The following is an 18,907-nucleotide window of genomic DNA, read 5'->3' as shown; positions in this document are numbered from 1 at the left end:
CAAAAATCATATTCTTGATAATCTTTTTTTATTGTTTTCCTGTAAAAATATAAAAAAATCCTAAAAACAAGATCAATTTGATTTATCTTGCTTTAGAAACAACACAGCATAAGATATTTCGGTTTTTCAGAGAATGTATTTTTAACATGTGTATTTTGTCTTACTGTACTGGCAGAGTTTTTATAGTCAAAACAACTGAAAAAATCTACCAGTGCTGAAGAAGTAATCCAAAGTATTTAGTATACGTTACTGACCTTGAGTAATCTAATGGAATACGTTACAAATTACATTTAACAGCATGTATTCTGTAATCTGTAGTGGAATACATTTCAAAAGTAACCCTCCCAACCCTGCCCGCTGATCACCTGATTCAGCACCGGCCGTGCATCCTCACGGCCCAGCCACACCCTCCTCCTCATCACACACATATTTTTTTATTTTTTTTATTAGCCTAGATTTTACACAATTTTACATTAAAATTAATTTATGATATCAAATTCAAAAACACAGATTTTTAATACACATTTTAAAATATATATATTTTAAAATTCTATTAAACAGACCAGTACAACAACCTGGATTTTAAATAAAACTGTAAAGTGTATTGTTTGGACATTTTTTTCAGTGTACAAAAGGTAGTGGACAGTTAATGTACATTCTAATATAAACCTATTTCTAAACAAGCACTCATGAGTGGAAACAGACAATTTCGATGTAGGTTAAATGGTTGGAATTCATCGATTCCAAAACCAGGAATCGGAATCGGAGTTGATTCCCAAATTTCTGGAATCGAACAGCCCTATCAGTCACCATTAACTTTTATTTTTTTATCTTTTTTCGATACAATGAAAGTAAATGGTGACTAAAGGCCTAGTAACACTTAGTTTTTGTGCGTTCTGTATCGAATCGTGCCGTGTTGACCGCGTTGCCTTTCAAAGTATACATTTTCTGACCGCGATCGAATACGAATGCTTTCAATGCATGCCCACAACAACTGCTTTGAAATTTGCTAAATTTGCGTCATGCATACTATGCGTGGAGCAATCAGCAATGCAGACAACTGAAGTATACTTTGGCCTTTAGGCTGTCAGTCACTAACATTCTGCATAACATCTCCTTTGGTCCTCCATGGGGGAAAAAAACTGTCATACAGGTTTGGAATAACATGAAGCTGAGAGAAAATGTTGACAAAAAAATATTGGAAATGTTTTCTCATTATTTGCATGTACAATTGCAATTACATGTTTTTATCAGAACAAACGTGCGACCCTTTTTGGGTCATGGCCCACCAATTGAGAACCACTACTCTAAACTATACACTATACGTAATCTGATAATCAGCACTATTGCATTCTTTAGTGCTCAAAATTTAAGGTTTGTAGAATGGGGTTACAGTATCAAAGATCACAGGTTTTTTTAACAGTGGCCCATATCCACCTGACATAACATCAGTCTCTATGGGAGAAGACCCTGATATGAAGGTAGTGAAATGTGTATGTAAATGGAATTAATTTTGGCAGGCCAGAAAGCCTGAGGCTCCCATGACTGGCACCGAATCCCACAGCCACATCAAAGCGGCACAGCCCTAAAAAGTTGATGAGAACTTCTCTCACTCATCCACCAGCACGAGGGAGCCATTAAAAATACATCAGCCAGAAGACTAAAGGGATCTGGGCCTTTCTTGCTTACCACCCCACCGTAAACAGAAGCAGCTGCAGAAATGTCTTTATCTCCCTCTCTTCTCGTCACAATTAGAAGTGTTTCTGATCTAATTCCGTCCCACAGGTTGACTCGCTGTTGATTAAAACGTACATTACTACTGCAGACAGTGTTTGCATTTTTACTCAACAATTACGTTTTTACTCCACTGATTTAGGGTTTGGGTTAGGGATACAGTTAATAAAATATGCATTACTGTTGAATGTATTACATCATTTACAAAAAACAAAACAAAAAAACATCTCGCTTATGGCGCCACTCTGTGGACATTTCACCCGGAAACTAGAGCTCACAGGCGCTCACAGGTTGCCCATTCATTCAACAACACTTCCAGCTTTGGCCACTGGGGGCAGTGATTCAAATTTCAGTACACAGAGACTGATTTCAGCAGCAGAACTTTCAACCAACTGTCACCGAATTCAGTGTTATCAATCTGTTTTATGTATAATTTAGAGTTTGCATGGAGTTTGAGTTTGTAAATAATGGAAGCAAGTTATTATTATAAATATATTGTGTTCTAATTTTTATCTAATTAAATTTTTTATCTAACTCATTTTGCAATAAACAATCCATCTTTGAGTTAGAGCTGTTAATCTATGTGTCTGTGTATTCTCGCACAGAGAGGAAATTAAAAGGAAATTGTTCGGTTTAACAATTTGACAGTACCGGTTGGGCCACAGGGTCTCATTTACGGTCCAGGTTTGGGCTCCAATTTAATGCCTGTGCTGACCTGTACACTCAGTAGACAGCATTACCGTAGAAGAGCCATCTGCCATAATCGAGTTATTGCACTGACTTATGCATTTTTACATGTTAGTATAACCTGTTATCAAAGATATACATTCGGTTAATAAAATGCAAGCTTTAGTCCCCTAAAATTGTCAAACTCTATCGGAAAGCACTGACATTTAAATTTCATAGCTGCAAATCTGATGTGCTGACATACCTGGTCATTAAGACTTTTCGAAAATGCCGCACAGTCACTGAGCTAATATATAGATTATTCTCTCGTACTATTTGCATAGTCAGAAATGGCACTGTTTTAACTGTGGACTCCAGCAAGCTGTGAGCTACTGTACGCTGTCATTTCAGAAGGTAATGGACCAGAACATTAGCATCACAAGCTCATTTACAGACTAAAGACAGCCCCAGAAGGATGCCTTCTTAGCTAAGATGGACAGAAAGATCAGTAAAGGAATAATTCACACAAAAATGAAAAGTCTGTCATAATTTACTCACCCTAATGTTGTTACAAATATGTTTTTTTTTTTGTTTGTTTTTTTTCCTGTGGAACACAAAATTATTTTATTTTACAGAGCTTTTGCCTTACAACAACATTTCACAGTGACTATGTAGGTCACGCTCCAAAAAACCTTAAAGTACCTCAAAAGTAGCCCATATACTGTAAATTATGTGTTATATTACACATACACTGAAGCCTTTCAATAGCATTGTGTGAGAAACAGACAAAAATTTAATTAACTAATACTCTGGAAATTATTTTAAAAATGGTGCATCGATGCCATTGATGCCAAAATTTCATTGGTTCTCGTACGACATACCGTTTATGAATTCTGGACACTGGAAAAAGATGACAGAATTTTAATTTTTGGGTGAACTATTTCTTTAAGTCACCAAAAATACATAGTCATTACCTTAAAAAACAAACAAATATGTTTAAAATATACTGCAATCATTGCAGAATATATCTGGGCTAAGGACGCTGTGTAAGACCAGGATGGCCTGTCTATGTGCAGTCCTGTGTACTTAAACCTGACAAATTCATCATGCCCATCAGTGGAAGTTCACGGTGAGATTGGCAGATTAACAGAAATGAGAGATGAGGATGGCACACCAACAAAAGCCTCCAAGCTGTATAAACAACCCCCAACCACAGAGGCATGTCAGTCCAAACAGGAATCAGAGCCATGAGAAACCTTCATTCAACACTGAAAAACATTTTCATACTCAGTATTTTTTACTTCTTTTCCATCAAATATATTGAAACATCTTTAAAATAAGGTAAATTTATTTTAGAAGCAAAATGATGTTAGAAATTAAGTCTTTTTTATTTTTTTTTTATTAGAAAAATCCAACAAAGTTGAGTGAGTTTTATGCTTAAAACAAGTTAAAGCCAATGGGGTAAAAAAAAAATTAACCTTGCTTTCCCTTACAATTTACAATTTATTACAAAACAATGTATTTTTCTTGCATATGTTATTTTCTTGTTTTAAGCATAAACCTCTCTAAATAAATTTTTCTGAAATCGAGACTTAATATCTTGTTATTTTGCTTCTCAAGTAAAAGTATCTTGTTTTAAAGTTGTTTAGATATTGTTACTACAAAACAAGAAAAAATACTGAATAAGAATGTTTTATTTTTTTGCCATTAACCAGAGAAGCGAGAGAGAGAGAGAGAGAGAGAGAGAGAGAGAGAGAGAGAGAGAGAGAGAGAGAGAGAGAGAGAGAGAGAGACCACAGTGCTAATGCCCCTTTGTTAAACTTGCGGATTGATGTTTTGTGTAGGCTGTTAGTGTGCAGCGCAGATACATTTTCCACGATCTCGTCCATTATTCAGTTTGTGTGCAAGCTATCACACAAACACCTCCGCTCTCCAGAGTCTTTTGGTTCATTTCACAATGCCCTGGATGTGGTCTGGGGCTAAATGTGGGCTGCAGCTGATATCAGAGCTTCCAAGAAAAGCATTTGAATAAATGCCTATTTACCCTATTTTCAAGATGACTGAGGATTAGCCCGGCTAGCTAAACCCTATCTAGGAATGACGGGACATCTCAGAAATACACACACAGCCACAGTGTATTAGATACATGATCTCAAATGATTATGGTGCAATACTGTATATTCATGTATTTTTTTAAAAAAAAAAGCAAACAGATTTTACTTTTTTGATTCCACTTCTGTTGAAGAATTTGTTCATTAGCTACAGAAAAATAAATGTCATAATAATGACAGAAAAAATTGAAATAAAACAAATGAACAAATCCTGAGGACAGGTGCTTCAAGGTTATGAGTGCCACAAACCTTTTGATTATACAAATATTGATTTTCATACTCCACACTGACTTCTCTTTGCCAAGAATTGGACGCTCTAACATGCCACGCTCTTTCTCCACCATACATCCCCTGAGACACACAACATTCAAGCTACACTTGAAGATGGTGGGTGTAATCTGTTTGATGTTAAAATACTTTCTCCTATTCCAGCTTGGCATGCAGAGACTATAAGTAACTAAAGTGGCAAGAAAAAGTATGTGAACCCTTTGGAATTACCTGCATTTATGTATACATTTGTCTTAAAATCTGGGTTGATCTCATCTAAGTTTCAATAATGAACGAACACAATCTGTTTTAACTAATAACATACAACTTATTGTATTGTTCTTGTACATATTGAATACATCATTCAAACATTCACAGTGTCAGTTTGAAAAAGTATGTGAACCCCTAGGCTAATGACGTAAAAAAAGCTAACTGGAGTCAGGAGTTGGCAAATCTGGCATCCAATCGATGAACCGAGATTGGAGGTGTGGGTTAGAGCTACTTTGACTTGTAAAAAGCACTCAAACATTTTGAGTTTGCTATTCACAAGAAGCATCTGCTGATGTGGACCATGCCTTGCAAAAAAAGAGATCTCAGAAGACCCATGATAAAGAATTGTTGCTTTGCATAAAGCTGGAAAGGGTTACAAAGTCATCTTAAAGAGCTTAGATATTGAAATATCCACAGTTAGACAAATTGTCTATAAATGGAGACTATATAGTACTGTGGCTACTCTCCCTAGAAGTGGCGGTCCAGGCAAGAAGACTCAAAGGGCACACCGCAGAATGTTGAATGAGGTAAAAAAAAAAAAAAAAACCCTAGAGTGATAGCTAAAGAATTTAGCTGAAGAACTTGAAAGAATCATTGTAACTGGTTAACATCTCTGTTCATCAGTCAACTATATGGAAAACATTAAACAGGCATGGTGTCCACGAAGGAAGCCGCTGCTTTCCAACAAAAACATTGCTACGTGCCTGAAGTTTGCCAAAGACCACCTTGACACTCCACAATGCCACTGGGAAAATGTTTTGTGGACTGATGACACTAAAGTCGAATTGTTTGGGAACGTGCAGCACTATGTATGGCGTAAGAAGTCCACCACATACCAATATGAAAGCATCATCCCAACGGTGAAGTACAGTGGAGGGAGCAACATGATTTGTGCTGCTTGCTGCTTCAGGGCCAGGACCACTGGCCATCATCGAGGGAAAAATTAATTCCCAAGTTTATCAAGATATCCTACAGGATAATGTCAGGGTGGCTGTGCACCAACTGAAGCTCACTAGAAGATGGATGATTCAGCAGGACAATGACCCCATACATCAAAGTAACTCCACTACAGAGTGGCCCAGTCAGAGCCCAGACCTTAACCCAATAGAGATGCTGTGAAATGAGCTCAAGAGAGCCATTCACACCAGACATCCTAAGAAACTGGCTGAGCTGAAGCAGTTCTGTAAGGAAGAATGGTCCAAAATTCCTTCTGAACGTTGTGCAAGATTATAACTGTTTGTGTGTTGTTAGCTTAAGCACATAAAGTTTGTATATGCTTCAGACTTTAATAAAGATAAGATCACATTTTATGACTAATTAATGCAGAATACCAGCATACAACATGATTACACAGGAACTCGACATGTTCCTAACGAATGTTCCAGTATCCTGACATTGACCCCATTCTGCTGAGTTACTGACAAGCGGCATGTCCCATCAGACATCTTTGTATCAATTAAAATGTGTTTACCTTTTTCTATGGTGCTACTACTGATAACACTTTGCATGAACAGCCTCAGAGATGTGTTCTAATCCCATGGAAACCAGAAGGTTCACATAACCAGAAAGTTCACATAATCAATGATGAGCATGATTCGCAGATTGCATTTTCCCTTTAGGATTATATTTTATCAGCACTCAAGGTTAGGTTTAGGGTTGGGATTTGGATTAGGGCATATAATAAAAAAATATGCATTTCTTTTGACTGTGTTATATCATTTACAACTAAAAGCAACTCACTTTACAACTCGCTTTTGGCACCACTCTGTCGACATTTCACATGGAAACTGGAGCTAACACATGCCCATACATTCAACAACACTTCCAGCTTCAGTCAAGGAGGCAATAGTTCAAATTCAGTAAGCACAGGCCGATTTCGGATGAAGAACTTTCGACTTACTGTCGTCGAATTCACAGTGGGATCCTTTGAAAATTTGAAGACAGTAATGACGTCTTTGTACTTTTTACATCTGTTTGCATATTGAATAGTGATTATTCTCTTTTGTTTTGCATCTATTTAAAGGAATTGTTCACCAAAAAATGAAAATTCTGTCATAATTTACACTGGCATGTGTGTTCTTGCGAGAACTTGCATTGTTTTTAGCGCGAAACAACACAAGTTTTCACGTAAACACGCAAGCCACTGTGATCGCGCTTCTCTCATAACACTCATCAACGTGCAATGGACGTCAAGATTTTCACTGAAAAATGACAAAAAATTTTATCAGGATATGCAGTGTGTAAATAGTGTTCAGCACAAAAATTCTGGGTGTGATTGCACTGATACCTAATTTGCACCAGGCATTGCAACAGCGCAGACAGTGCATGCAAATCAACCATGCTATCAGCAAGCACAATTCATTCTCAGTGAATTCCCCCCTAAATGTCACATGAATATGGCCCAAGTCAGCAGGAAGACTAAAAATAGCCATGATGCAATAAGCGCAAAGATTCATTTCAGTGAGAATTTCATTTTCTACTCTTCACTCAAACACCTTGCAATGTCCTTGTTTGCATAGCCTGTCAATCACAGCACTCCACCGATTTTTCCTCCCATAAAGCTGAAAGATGTGACTGCCAGATGCAACACCACAGTCATGTGTGTTGGTGAATTCCGCTATTTTGCCCCATTTATAATTCTTGGAAAAGTGTGTGGGGATGAACCAGTTATGCCTACATGACACTAGCACATAAGGACGGATTCCATGATGTAGTGAGAGCAGAAAGACTGTGTTGCCCGCTGGGGTGCTGGCATGTTGGGTTCCTCGTGTGCCAGGAAGCACTAAGCGGCCCTGAAGCCCCACGTCACGCCTTTGGCACTGAGAACCTTCATAAGTCGTCTCTGCACTCAGGTGATCAGGTGTGCCTGGTTTAAATGCTAGGACAAATAAGATAAAAATGTTCTTATTCTCTTTTTTCCCTTTTTAGCATTAACAGCTAAAATGCTCTTAGGGTGCTTTCATACTAGACTGTCTTAACCAGTAAAATTATCTAAACATCCTACAACAATATGCATTTTCTTACTGGCAATTTTTTATTTTATTTTATTTTTTTAAAGGAGCACTCAGTAATTTTTTTTCCTTATTAAAAAAAGTTGTCCTCCTTAAAAATGTAATTGTTATTTTCAAACGTATGTATAAAATTATGACCACTCATGTGAAATGAAGAGTCTCATCATATTAGAAACCTTATAAAAGCTGTTTTATTTTACATGGTGAAAGTCCCCTCATAGGTGCAGCCATATTAGAATCACATGACCAGCCGAATACTACTCACTTAATCTCAGTAACTGCCCTGTTATTGGACACTTTCATTCATGGATTAAATTAATCATGGCTTACTGTGTATAGTGAATTTCTACAATGGCATCGGTAACTGAAAACTACTGCATTTGAATGATGCTGCATCCACGCCCCTAGGTGTTGGTAAGTCCATGACGACTTATATAAAACATTACTGAGTGCACCTTTAAGAAAACCTTGTTTTAAGGATGTTTACAAACAAGGCAAAAATACTGTTGAAGAACAATATTTTTTGCTGTGTAGACAGATCTACTTGTTATAAATTCGGAGTTTATTTCACGCACAGAATTCCAGTAGGTCCTTTTGGTTGGTATAAAAGTGATTTTTCTGAACTCATGTGCACACTAGGGAACTGCACCCAATTTCCCTTGAAAAGCTGGTCTTTGGTATAATTCTCTGGTATAGTTCACAAATGGTATGAAAGCAATTCGTACTAACTCAGTTCATTGCTAATGATGATGTATGATTTGCATCTTTGCTTGCTCCTGGTGACACTGAACGCTTTTACATGCATCTTCTTATGATTATGCTAATACGCTGACAACGTAGATGGTCATTTAAATGCCTTAAGCGGCGTTCCTTTATCAAGGTAAGGTCATAAATGGTTTAAAAATAAACCAACTGACCCAGGTAGATTTTTACCCCTTACTCCAATTTTGTGTTGCATGTGCACAAGTGCTGTGCTTATGTCTGTTCACGTTTTGACATCAGAAGCAGAGAATAACCCATTGATTTCAAATCTCATGTAAACGTGGGTTTCTTTTGTTGACTTTTTTTTTTTAAGCTGATTTGTGATAGTTAGCACTGTACTGTACACTCACTTATTATATACTGCAGTATGCAGCATTTCTCATACAATAGCTGCTTGTCTCTGAATACATTGTTCTCCTTTGGACAGCAGCTCACATACTTCTTATCTCTTGTAACGCAAACATAATGTCCGATATGTGCATTTAAATATTTGGTGGTAAATCCGTAGGACAAATACTTTAACTCAGTGAAGCTGGCATCTTTTCCAGGGTCATTACCTAGATACAGTGGTAAAGAGCTAGTTCTCACAATGGTACTACGTCGATGAAGCAAACATACAGAGGTTTGCACCCAAATAGTAGAATGTGAAAAGAGATCTGTGGGGGGAGGGAAATGGAATCAAACATTAAGGTTCAGATCAGTGTTGGGTAAGTTACTCAAAAAAAGTGATTCACTACAAATTATTAATTATTTCTCTAAAGCTGTAATCAGATTACTGATTACTTCATTGAAAAAGTAATCACATTACTAATTACTTTTATGTTGCTTTCTAAAACACTTTTCACATGTTGTTTTTCCGCTCAACAAATTCAAAATGTCTGTTTCTACTTGTTCACTGACTCTTTAGGGGGCGCACACACTTTAGCTGTCACAAAGCATAAACAGTTGTACATTTTAACGTAATTCATGTTTTAAATTATTCTGCATATATAATATTATTTAAGAAACATGTGTAACCCATGTAAAGTAATTAAAAGTAATGAACTTAATTGAAAGTCAGCAAGCGTAATTTGATTACAAGAATTTAACCTAGTGCGACCCTGTGTACACATGCGTGGACGTTGTATTTTGGCTTCGCTATATGCAACACATATTTTAAATTCATTTAAACCGACTGATCTCAGTTCAGGAGACTCTGTACTGTCATTTTTTTAACATTTTAAACACTGTACACTAATGTGTACTCTAGCGCATTTTTTCCTTAGAAATCCTATGTTTACTGTGCATTATCACATTAAGAATCAATGGGTTCATGCAAAAGCTGAAAAATTTTGCTTTCAGAGGCTTTATATGGAGTTAGGATGAAAATAAGGTGCATTTTGTACCGTTCTGAGACCAGTGCAGATAGACAGCACACTGGAGGTTAAGGCATTCACTAAATAGGGAGCTCTCTATGCAGTTAAGTGCATTCAATCCAAACTTCTTATCAAAAGTTCAGTTTCAGGCTGCAGATGATGTTTGGACCACTCAAGATGTTTGGCAGACATTGGACAATGGTAATCAGTACATATATTCAAAATGTATAATGTATAATTTTATTTTAACATGGTTGGCAGTGATTGGACTATGCTAGCCATTTCTTTGAATCAGAATTAATTATGCTAATTTATGAGTTTCACAATGAATAAGACACCCTATGCCTTTGGGCATCATACATTATGTCGCAGCTAACTAGTAATACCAATTGACATTTTAAAAACACGTCCATGCACGAAAGCCAGAACTTGAAAAGACCTGGAAAAATCTATCTAATAATATTTGCGATTTAAATGTTGCTTGCAATAAATTTCGTTCCGTCAGGGTACGCTGTTATGCTGCGTTCCATTCAAGTTGGATGTGGGATATTCCTATTTGATATCTCCGACCATAAATGCATTCCATTCCCCGATATTCGGAACTGCAATGCTCCCGTTAGCTTAGCAGGGGTTTGACTCTCATTAGAGATGTCTCCTAGCAACCCAACTGATAAACAATGCTGCAGCGCTAGCATGTGTTCTACAGGTGTACGATTATCAAAAGAGATTATAATGTTTTATACACCTGTTTCTGCAGGCGTTTATTAAACAAGCTTTAATATCATGTAATGTGGAAACGAACTCATTTATCGATATTACTTAATAAAGTGAATGTTTATCCCTTACTTTGTGTATCTCCCTGAGTGTCGACATGTTTGTGTGACATCATGCCCCTGCATCTCAGAGTTGAGAATTTCTGCACGAGCCTACAAGTTGTAATTCTGACATAAAGATGCATTCCATTCCAGCTCAAACTCGTGCGCTGCTTCGGGCATGTGATTTGTGAAACAGTTGTCACACTTTGCTTGTAAACATCGAGGAATAAATTCTGACTGGATAAACTTTTAGTTTTTCTCTATTTGTTTGTAGATTAATTAAGAGTGGAAAGTGATTAAAATACATAGGCAAAAAGGTGAATGAGAATGAAAGGATGAAAAATATTTTTATTTGGCATGTTAGGCCAGCAGAGAAGGCTTTGCTGGCCCTGAGACTTCGCCACTGGATTTTAGTAATTAATTACTTTGTAACACTGCTTCAGAATAAGCAATTAAACTGAGTGTGAAAAGAACAAGCAACAGAACAGAAAAGAACAAAGCGATGTCCTTTTCCACTAGAATCTGTGGTGTGGCATACCTTGAGGTAATATCATTAAAAGCGTAAACAAAACATTATAGAGAGAGAAAAGATGAGAAAAAAACAAAATAATAGAGGCAGACTCAATTTGCTTTCATCCTGTCCATTCCTTCTTACTAAAGCATGCGGTCTGTGACTCACAGCTGTACTGTATGTGCTTCGGCTCTCATTGGACATTTGAAAAGGGGGTGAGTAACGAAAGACCAATAACAGACAGATCACCGTACTGCAACGTCAACGTCATCGAGCATCTAAAGAATCAAACTTAAATCCTCTTCCACTGCATGAATGGAAGTAAAAAAACAATTTTTTTTTCTTTTTCTGAAAAACAAAAATTATAGTGGCGATTGCACGTGCAAAAGATAAAGAAGCAAGAACATTAGAGCATGTTTGAGGTAAAGCAAGATGTTTACCCCAGAATCCTGTGTCACCTTTCAAAGCTCAGATGGAAAGCTGGCTTACATTTTCAGTGCATAATTCTGGCAGGTGTATCTCTTCATCAACTTACATTCATGTCACACACATAAACGCACAACAAATGTTAAAGTATGTTCTTCTTACTTTATATATCTTTGGTTCACTAGTGTCCTCAAACCCTGCTAAAAAACTGCTTAAACGAGCCATAACTGATTTGCTAGTCAAAGAGGGTATCACTATCTGGTCAGGCTGGTCTACCTGCTGGTTTTATAGGCAGTTTTAGGCACTTTTCAGCTGGCCAGGCTGGAAGACTGTCTAGATTAGCTTAAACCAACTTAGACCAAGCTTTTGGTTCTTTTTAAACGCAGAAGCCTTTTTACACACAAGCATAATGTCAGAAACCACAGAAAAGCTCTTCAGTTTGATATGACTGCAATAATTTTAAAATAGATGTCGCTTAATGTGCAAGCTCGGATTGCATGCTCAAAGAGAAGAAATCAGATCCATCATTTGCACTGACAGTCAGCAGGATTTATCACCTTTTATTTTCAAATGTATTTTCATTACATCAGTGACAATGTATTAAAATAGGATGCAGATGCAACTGCAACATACTAAAACTCATAATAATGAGATGGGTGTTTGCATATGATTAGAGGGAGAAAAGCAATTAATCTCCAGATATACCAAAGATACATGCTTTTTCCAGATTGATCATCATGTCTGTTGCCATGGCGCAGTCCTGAGAAAAAACAACAACTAGAGTGTATGGTCAGAAGAGCAGCCTTTCTTAGACAAAAAAGCAAATAATTATCATTCCTCTGAGATGGAGCAATTACATTGATTAGGCAAAAAATATGGTATTTAAAGGAAGCCTCATGGGTTATGACTCTATGTGCATAAAGAATAATCGAGGGTAGAGAGCAATCATTGCAATAATCTGAACTGTATTGTGGCTTTTTGTGCATACACACAGGCAGTAGTGTGTTGTCAGTGGGGCTAAGCAATACTGTATATCAGATATTCACAACATATTTGCAGTGATTTTGCAGGTGATATAAAATTAAGCAATATTGTAAATATCGCAATGATTTTAATGTGCCTTTTATCAATGGGATACAGTAGTTCAACCAAAAATTTTAATTGTCATCATCTACTCACCCACTTTGTGCCAAACCCGGTATACAAAAGCCTACATGTTAGGCAGAAAGCTAGGGACTGGCAGGCTCAGTTTCCTTTCACTTTCACTGTATGAAATAAAAGAGCAGCATCAACATTCTTCAAAATGTCTCCTCTTGTTTTCCATTAAAGAAAATAAAGTCATATTGATTTGGAATGAAATAAGGGTGAGTAAATGATATAGTTAAGTAAATATTGCAGTTGATTACCATTGTGCATATATATGTAAATTATTGTTAGTTTAGTGTGAAACTGAGTGGAAAAAATGCCTTGATTATTTTTAACAACTATATTGACTGTATTTTAAAAAATCTAATCCAGTTAAAAATGTAGTCCATAATTATATATATGATGAATATCATCTAAATACTGAAAAATCTCAAGGTAATTTTATTACCTGTATCACCCAACTCTCATAGGTAGATTTTCAAGTGCATGTGTGCGTAACAGGGGCGGAATGGCCATAGGGAGAACCGGGATTTTTCCCAGTGGGCCGGCCGTGAAACAGGGCTGAACGGGCAGCAATATCCTGAAACGGGCTGCGTTATGCTGACTGGGCCGCGACTGGCTATAGAGGGCCCATAACCCCCTCCCCCTATATAAAATCCAGGGCCAAATTATCTTCCCAGTCCGCCCCTGGTGCGTAGTAACATGTTAAGCGTCTATTTTAGGTGTACTGTTGTTTCTTGCATTCTGTCTCTGTGCACTATGGCCATTCTCTCATGTATTGTATTTTACAGCAAATCATTTGCTATCTCACTCGCAAAGATCCATAAACTCCCCTTTGTGCTAGCACCAAATCCATCATTCACCATTGACATGTGTCGCAGCTGCGAGAGAATCCCTGCTCAACACAGATAAAGCACAGAGGGCACAGGACAAATATATCATCCTAAGAAAAAGCCCCACGCGTCTTCTTTCCAGAGCTGTACTGTATTAAACAATAAAGCCAAACCCTGAACAAAGAACTGAGCAGATGTCAGGGGAATGGACTGCTGAACAAAGCATATGAATCTGCTGTACATTCCAGCATTGAAACAGAACAATAGCTTACAGGAATATTTCACCAAAAAATAAAAATTCTGTAATTTACTCACAGTGATGTTGTCGTCCCAAACCTATATACTATTTTCTTAACCTTGGCTGTCAAGCTCCAGAAAAAAAGGAAAAAAAAAACTCCATTAAAGTAATCCAAATGACTCATGCACAGTTTTCCAAGGCTGGGTTTCCCAATAACAATGCAATTTAAGCTTTACGGTTATCTTAACCAATGTTGCTCGTTATTTTTCAATGAAATAATGCCTGTTTCCCAAACTGCACATAGATCACTTGTTATAAAGTAAAACTTAAGTGCTTCGTTACGGGAGCTGTCCAGTCCAAAGGTGATGAAAGTTTGGCCAATATGTCCAAGAATTTGTCTTCTCAACATGCAAATAATACTGAAATACTGACAAGCATGAAAATTGTATGTAACCTTATCGAGGCACCAAAAGTTAGGCTATTAACTATTACTGAATTGAACTAAAGAAATAAGTATGGCTTTGGTAAAACAGGGTTTGAGATGTATTAATGCTCAGCTTCACAGAGATTAATGAAAGTGACACAAATGCATGTAATGTGAATGCACAGGACGTGAATCATAATAAGGGGCTCTCACATAGCCTAAAAGTACTTAAATATTGATAAGTTGTTCACCCACAACTATCATATCACTTCTGAAGATATGGATTTAATCACTGGAATCATATGGATTACTTTTATGCTGCCTTTATAAGCTTTTTGGACCTTCAAAGTTCTGGCCATCATTCACTTGCATTGTATTGACCTACAGAGCTGAGATATTTAAAAAAATAAATAATCTGGGATGGCACGAGGGTGAGAAAAATATGAAATAATTTTCGGAAGAAATATTTGGGTGAACTATACCTTTAATTTATGTGCCTTTATACATACTACTTTGATAACAATGCTTTTGGGAAATGTGCCGTAGAAATGAAGTGCTACCAACGTTCTTCTTAGTGCTTCTGAAAACCCAGCCCAAGTCTTTTAAAGCCATACAATAGCTTTATGTGAGGAACAGACTTAAATTTATGTTGTTATTCACTTAAAATGTTCCACTCTGCTGCAGCTCTCAAATCTTGTTCTTCTTGTCGCATTTTCAAACAGGCGCAGAATGTTCGCTTATGCATGAACTAATGTCGTTTGGCGTCAATGATGAATTTTAAATCTCGATGTAAACACAAATGAGAAATCAGAGCTTCAGCAGAGGGGAAGATTCAAAGTGAATAATGGCTTGATTTTCGGTCTGTTATTCAAACAAAGCAAGCGCATGACTTCAGCAAACTTGAAATATAGCACACAAGTCAAATGAACTACTTGTATTAGGTTTTTTCTTTTCTTTTCTTCATCTCCTTTTAATAGCTGTGGAATTGTATTCCATAAATGTAAGTATTTGTATAATGTCTTCTTTTGTGTTCCCCAGAAAAAATGTGGCAAAAACAGCAAACAGTTTTGGAACATGGACATGGCAATGAGTAAATAATGACAGAATTTTAAATATAAATGTTTTATATGGGTGCACTTTAATAAATGGAAGCTGTCTCATGGCCTGCATGTACAGTATGATTTGTTGTTTCATGCTGTTTTCTGTCACACATACATGACAAGCCCTTACCCAACATAACAGCATTAGAGTGGGAAAAGGTATTTATGAAGGAACTGGATTAAGGAAAATTAAGGGAATGTTCCAGGTACAACCTCCATTGTCATTTGTGAGTCCTTTGTTTTTACAAAATGAGGGACGAGTCAAAATTATTTTGTGTGGTAATCAACAGCATGCCACAGAAGCTGTCAAAAACAACAACAAAGAAACCTGTATTTAATCCAGAACATTCCCTTAAATGTGCTAAAAACCCAGCGATTCTGAATTTGTTTCATTTATTTTTATTTATTTACAGGGTTGGGAGGGTTACTTTTGAAATGTATTCCACTACAGATTACAGAATACATGCTGTAAAATGTCATTTGAAACATATTCCGTTAGATTACTCAAGGTCAGTAATGTAATCTAAATACTTTGGATTACTTCTTCAGCACTGGTAGATTTTTTCACTTGTTTTGACTATAAAAACTCTGCCAGTATACAGTAAGACAAAATACGCATGTTAAAAATACATTCTCTGAAAAAGTTTGAATATCTTATGTAGTGTTGCTTATAAAACAAGATAAAGCAAAGTAATCTTGTTATAAGGATTTTTAGATATCTTTCCAGAAAAACAATAAAAAAAATTCTCATCAAGAATACGACTTTTGCCCTAATATCAAAGGTCTTACTAGAGAAAAACAAATATGATCTAACGTGGATTTTCTTGGATAAAAAAATATGATCGTGCCTGGTAACAAGTGCATGTAAAATGGCTAGAAATAGCATTTTAGCTTAGCATAAAGCTAAATGTCCTCAAGACAATTTACACAAGGTTTATTTATATTTCTGCTGCTCCAAACTTACTTCAAACTTACTTCTCTGTCTGCTCGTATGAATGTAACACATCATAAGAAAGTGTTTCACCGCTGTTCAAATGCACTTTGGATCGCATCATTTATATGGATAAATGTTTTCCAACTGAATAGACTAAATCTAAAATAAACAAATGTTTAATAAAAATATTTCTTCAGTAATCAAAATACTTTGTTAATGTAACTGTATTCTGATTACCAACTACTTAAATTGTAACTGTAGTGGAATACAGTTACTAATATTTTGTATTTTTAATACTTAATCCCATTACATGTATTCCATTACTCCCCAACCCTGTTTATTTATTTATTTTGCCCTTTTCCCGAATATTTTAGCACAGTACACTCTCTGGACCGTCAAAATCAGCTTAAGAACCACTCTCAGTGACCTTACCAACAATTTTAGATGGTACAAATTTCTCAGAGCTGCATAATGTGGACAGAGCATTTTTATTTTGTCTGTGTGTGTGTGTGTGTGTGTGTGTGAAAGCAATCTTCACAGAACACTGGTGGGATACCATTAGTGTACAGTGGAATCACAGTTACATTAAATTATCTTCAATTACACAAAATACAAAATTAAAACTACAAGTCAATTCATCCCTAGCAGCAAAGTTGCCCTGCTCTTTAAAATACCAGAAATATAGTGTGAAAGTTTATAGAAATAACTGCCGGTTCTGCAGATCATCTGTCTTATAAATCTTACCTTAAAAGCTTGTGGTGCATAGTGTTTCTCTGTATACTATGGGCGTTTGGGGCATGTAAGTGTGCTGTAAATAAAACTTAAAAGAAAGCATGTAAGTACACAAGGGAAAACAAACCACACTGGCATACACTGGTTAAGGGCATACCATATAATGAAGGTAGATTGTAACTAAATGGATGAACTGTTCTGAGGACAAAAGTATTTGTCATAAATGTCAGGTCTGGGCAGGTTGTCGCATGTTTCATGTGTTATAATTGTATACAATCCCTTAATTACAATTTCTATTGACTAAATTAATGGGTTGATATTTTGGTACTTTTCCAGTTTTTGTTATTTCGTTAATTGTTTTGTGTTTCATAGGTGTTTTACTGTATTCTACTTAAAAGTCATTAAATAGCCTATATCGTTTTTGATAGGTCTATAGATAGCATATGTTGTGGAAGATAATTAGTTTCACTAGTATAGATAATATTTCATATTTTGAATAAAATATTCTGAAATCTGTGTCAATAAATCTGTGTCAATAAACCACAAGTTCTATTTGTGACAACTTACCCCATATAGTGTGAAAGCATGACCCCGCCATAGGTCAATGTTTGTTCAATGTATCTTTTTCTTGGGCAATAAAGTGTGTGTGTGTGTGTGTGTGTGTGTGTGTGTGTGTGTGTATGTGTGTGTGTGTGTGTGTGTGTGTGTGTGTGTGTGTGTGTGTGGGTGTGTGCAAAACTTTACGGCACATGTCTTGAAATGAAAGATAAAAAAAATAAAATACATAAATAAAATAAAAAACAGATATACACAGAAATAGCTACTCAGTAAAGTGTGAGAGTAAAAAGTGTGACAACTGTCCTCGCTCTCCGCTATTTCTGTAACAACCATCACTGTTGCTGTAAACCGGGATCTCCTACATTCAGTAAACAGTGAAACTACAAGTCTTACCAGCATCGTCATCATCCTCATCATAATGGTATGTATAATGTATCTGAACTCACCTTGCGCTGGAACTGAAATGATCTCTTGGAATCTGACAGTCTAAATCTGTGTCTGTGATCATCAGCTGGAGTTATAGCACCTGTATCCGGCAAACTTATTCTCCGATGAATCGCGGTTCGGTTCGAAGCAGAGGCACAGTTTCCCAAGAGCACGTGGGTTAAAACGTTGAAGAACCAACGAAATGTAAGCAATGTTCTGTCTTAATGTTTGATCCTCGACTTTAATAAACGGTGAAATCGTGAGAGATGATCGGAGAGCGCAGTGAGGAGCGCGCGGCGAAGCCGTCAGACTGCGCGCGTAAAGCGAGAGCTCACAGTTATAAGCGCACCGACACACACGTCAGAAATCCAGAGAGACTACTACCACAGATATGGAATGTACTGCGCGCGCACACGCACACACATACACACGCGGGTGTCATTCTACAAGCACAGCTCATTTGGAAGAGTCTGGGCGCCCCTCTTGAGAAGAGAGTTACGGTTTACTTTTGTCGTGCGTTTGGTGTTTTCCCAAAAAAAAAAAAAAAAAAAAAAAAAAAAAAAAGTAGGCTAATGTGGCATTAGTTAT

At 36.7% G+C, this 18,907-nt stretch overlaps 1 protein-coding gene across 1 annotated transcript in view; it reads right to left on the bottom strand.

Annotated features, from left to right (window-relative positions):
- LOC127412433 (zinc finger matrin-type protein 4-like) overlaps nucleotides 1-18,615 on the bottom strand; it is a 120,434-nt gene extending 101,819 nt beyond the window's left edge. Inside the window, exon 1 of the mRNA XM_051648779.1 lies at nucleotides 18,340-18,615. The gene's annotated coding sequence lies outside the window, so the exon portion shown is untranslated. The remainder of the gene's footprint in view (nucleotides 1-18,339) is intronic.
- Nucleotides 18,616-18,907: the final 292 nt, after the last annotated feature.

Source organism: Myxocyprinus asiaticus, chromosome 21 (assembly GCF_019703515.2).
Source record: "Myxocyprinus asiaticus isolate MX2 ecotype Aquarium Trade chromosome 21, UBuf_Myxa_2, whole genome shotgun sequence".
NCBI classification, from domain to species: Eukaryota; Metazoa; Chordata; class Actinopteri; order Cypriniformes; family Catostomidae; genus Myxocyprinus; species Myxocyprinus asiaticus.
This window is presented reverse-complemented; position numbering and strand designations above follow the sequence as displayed.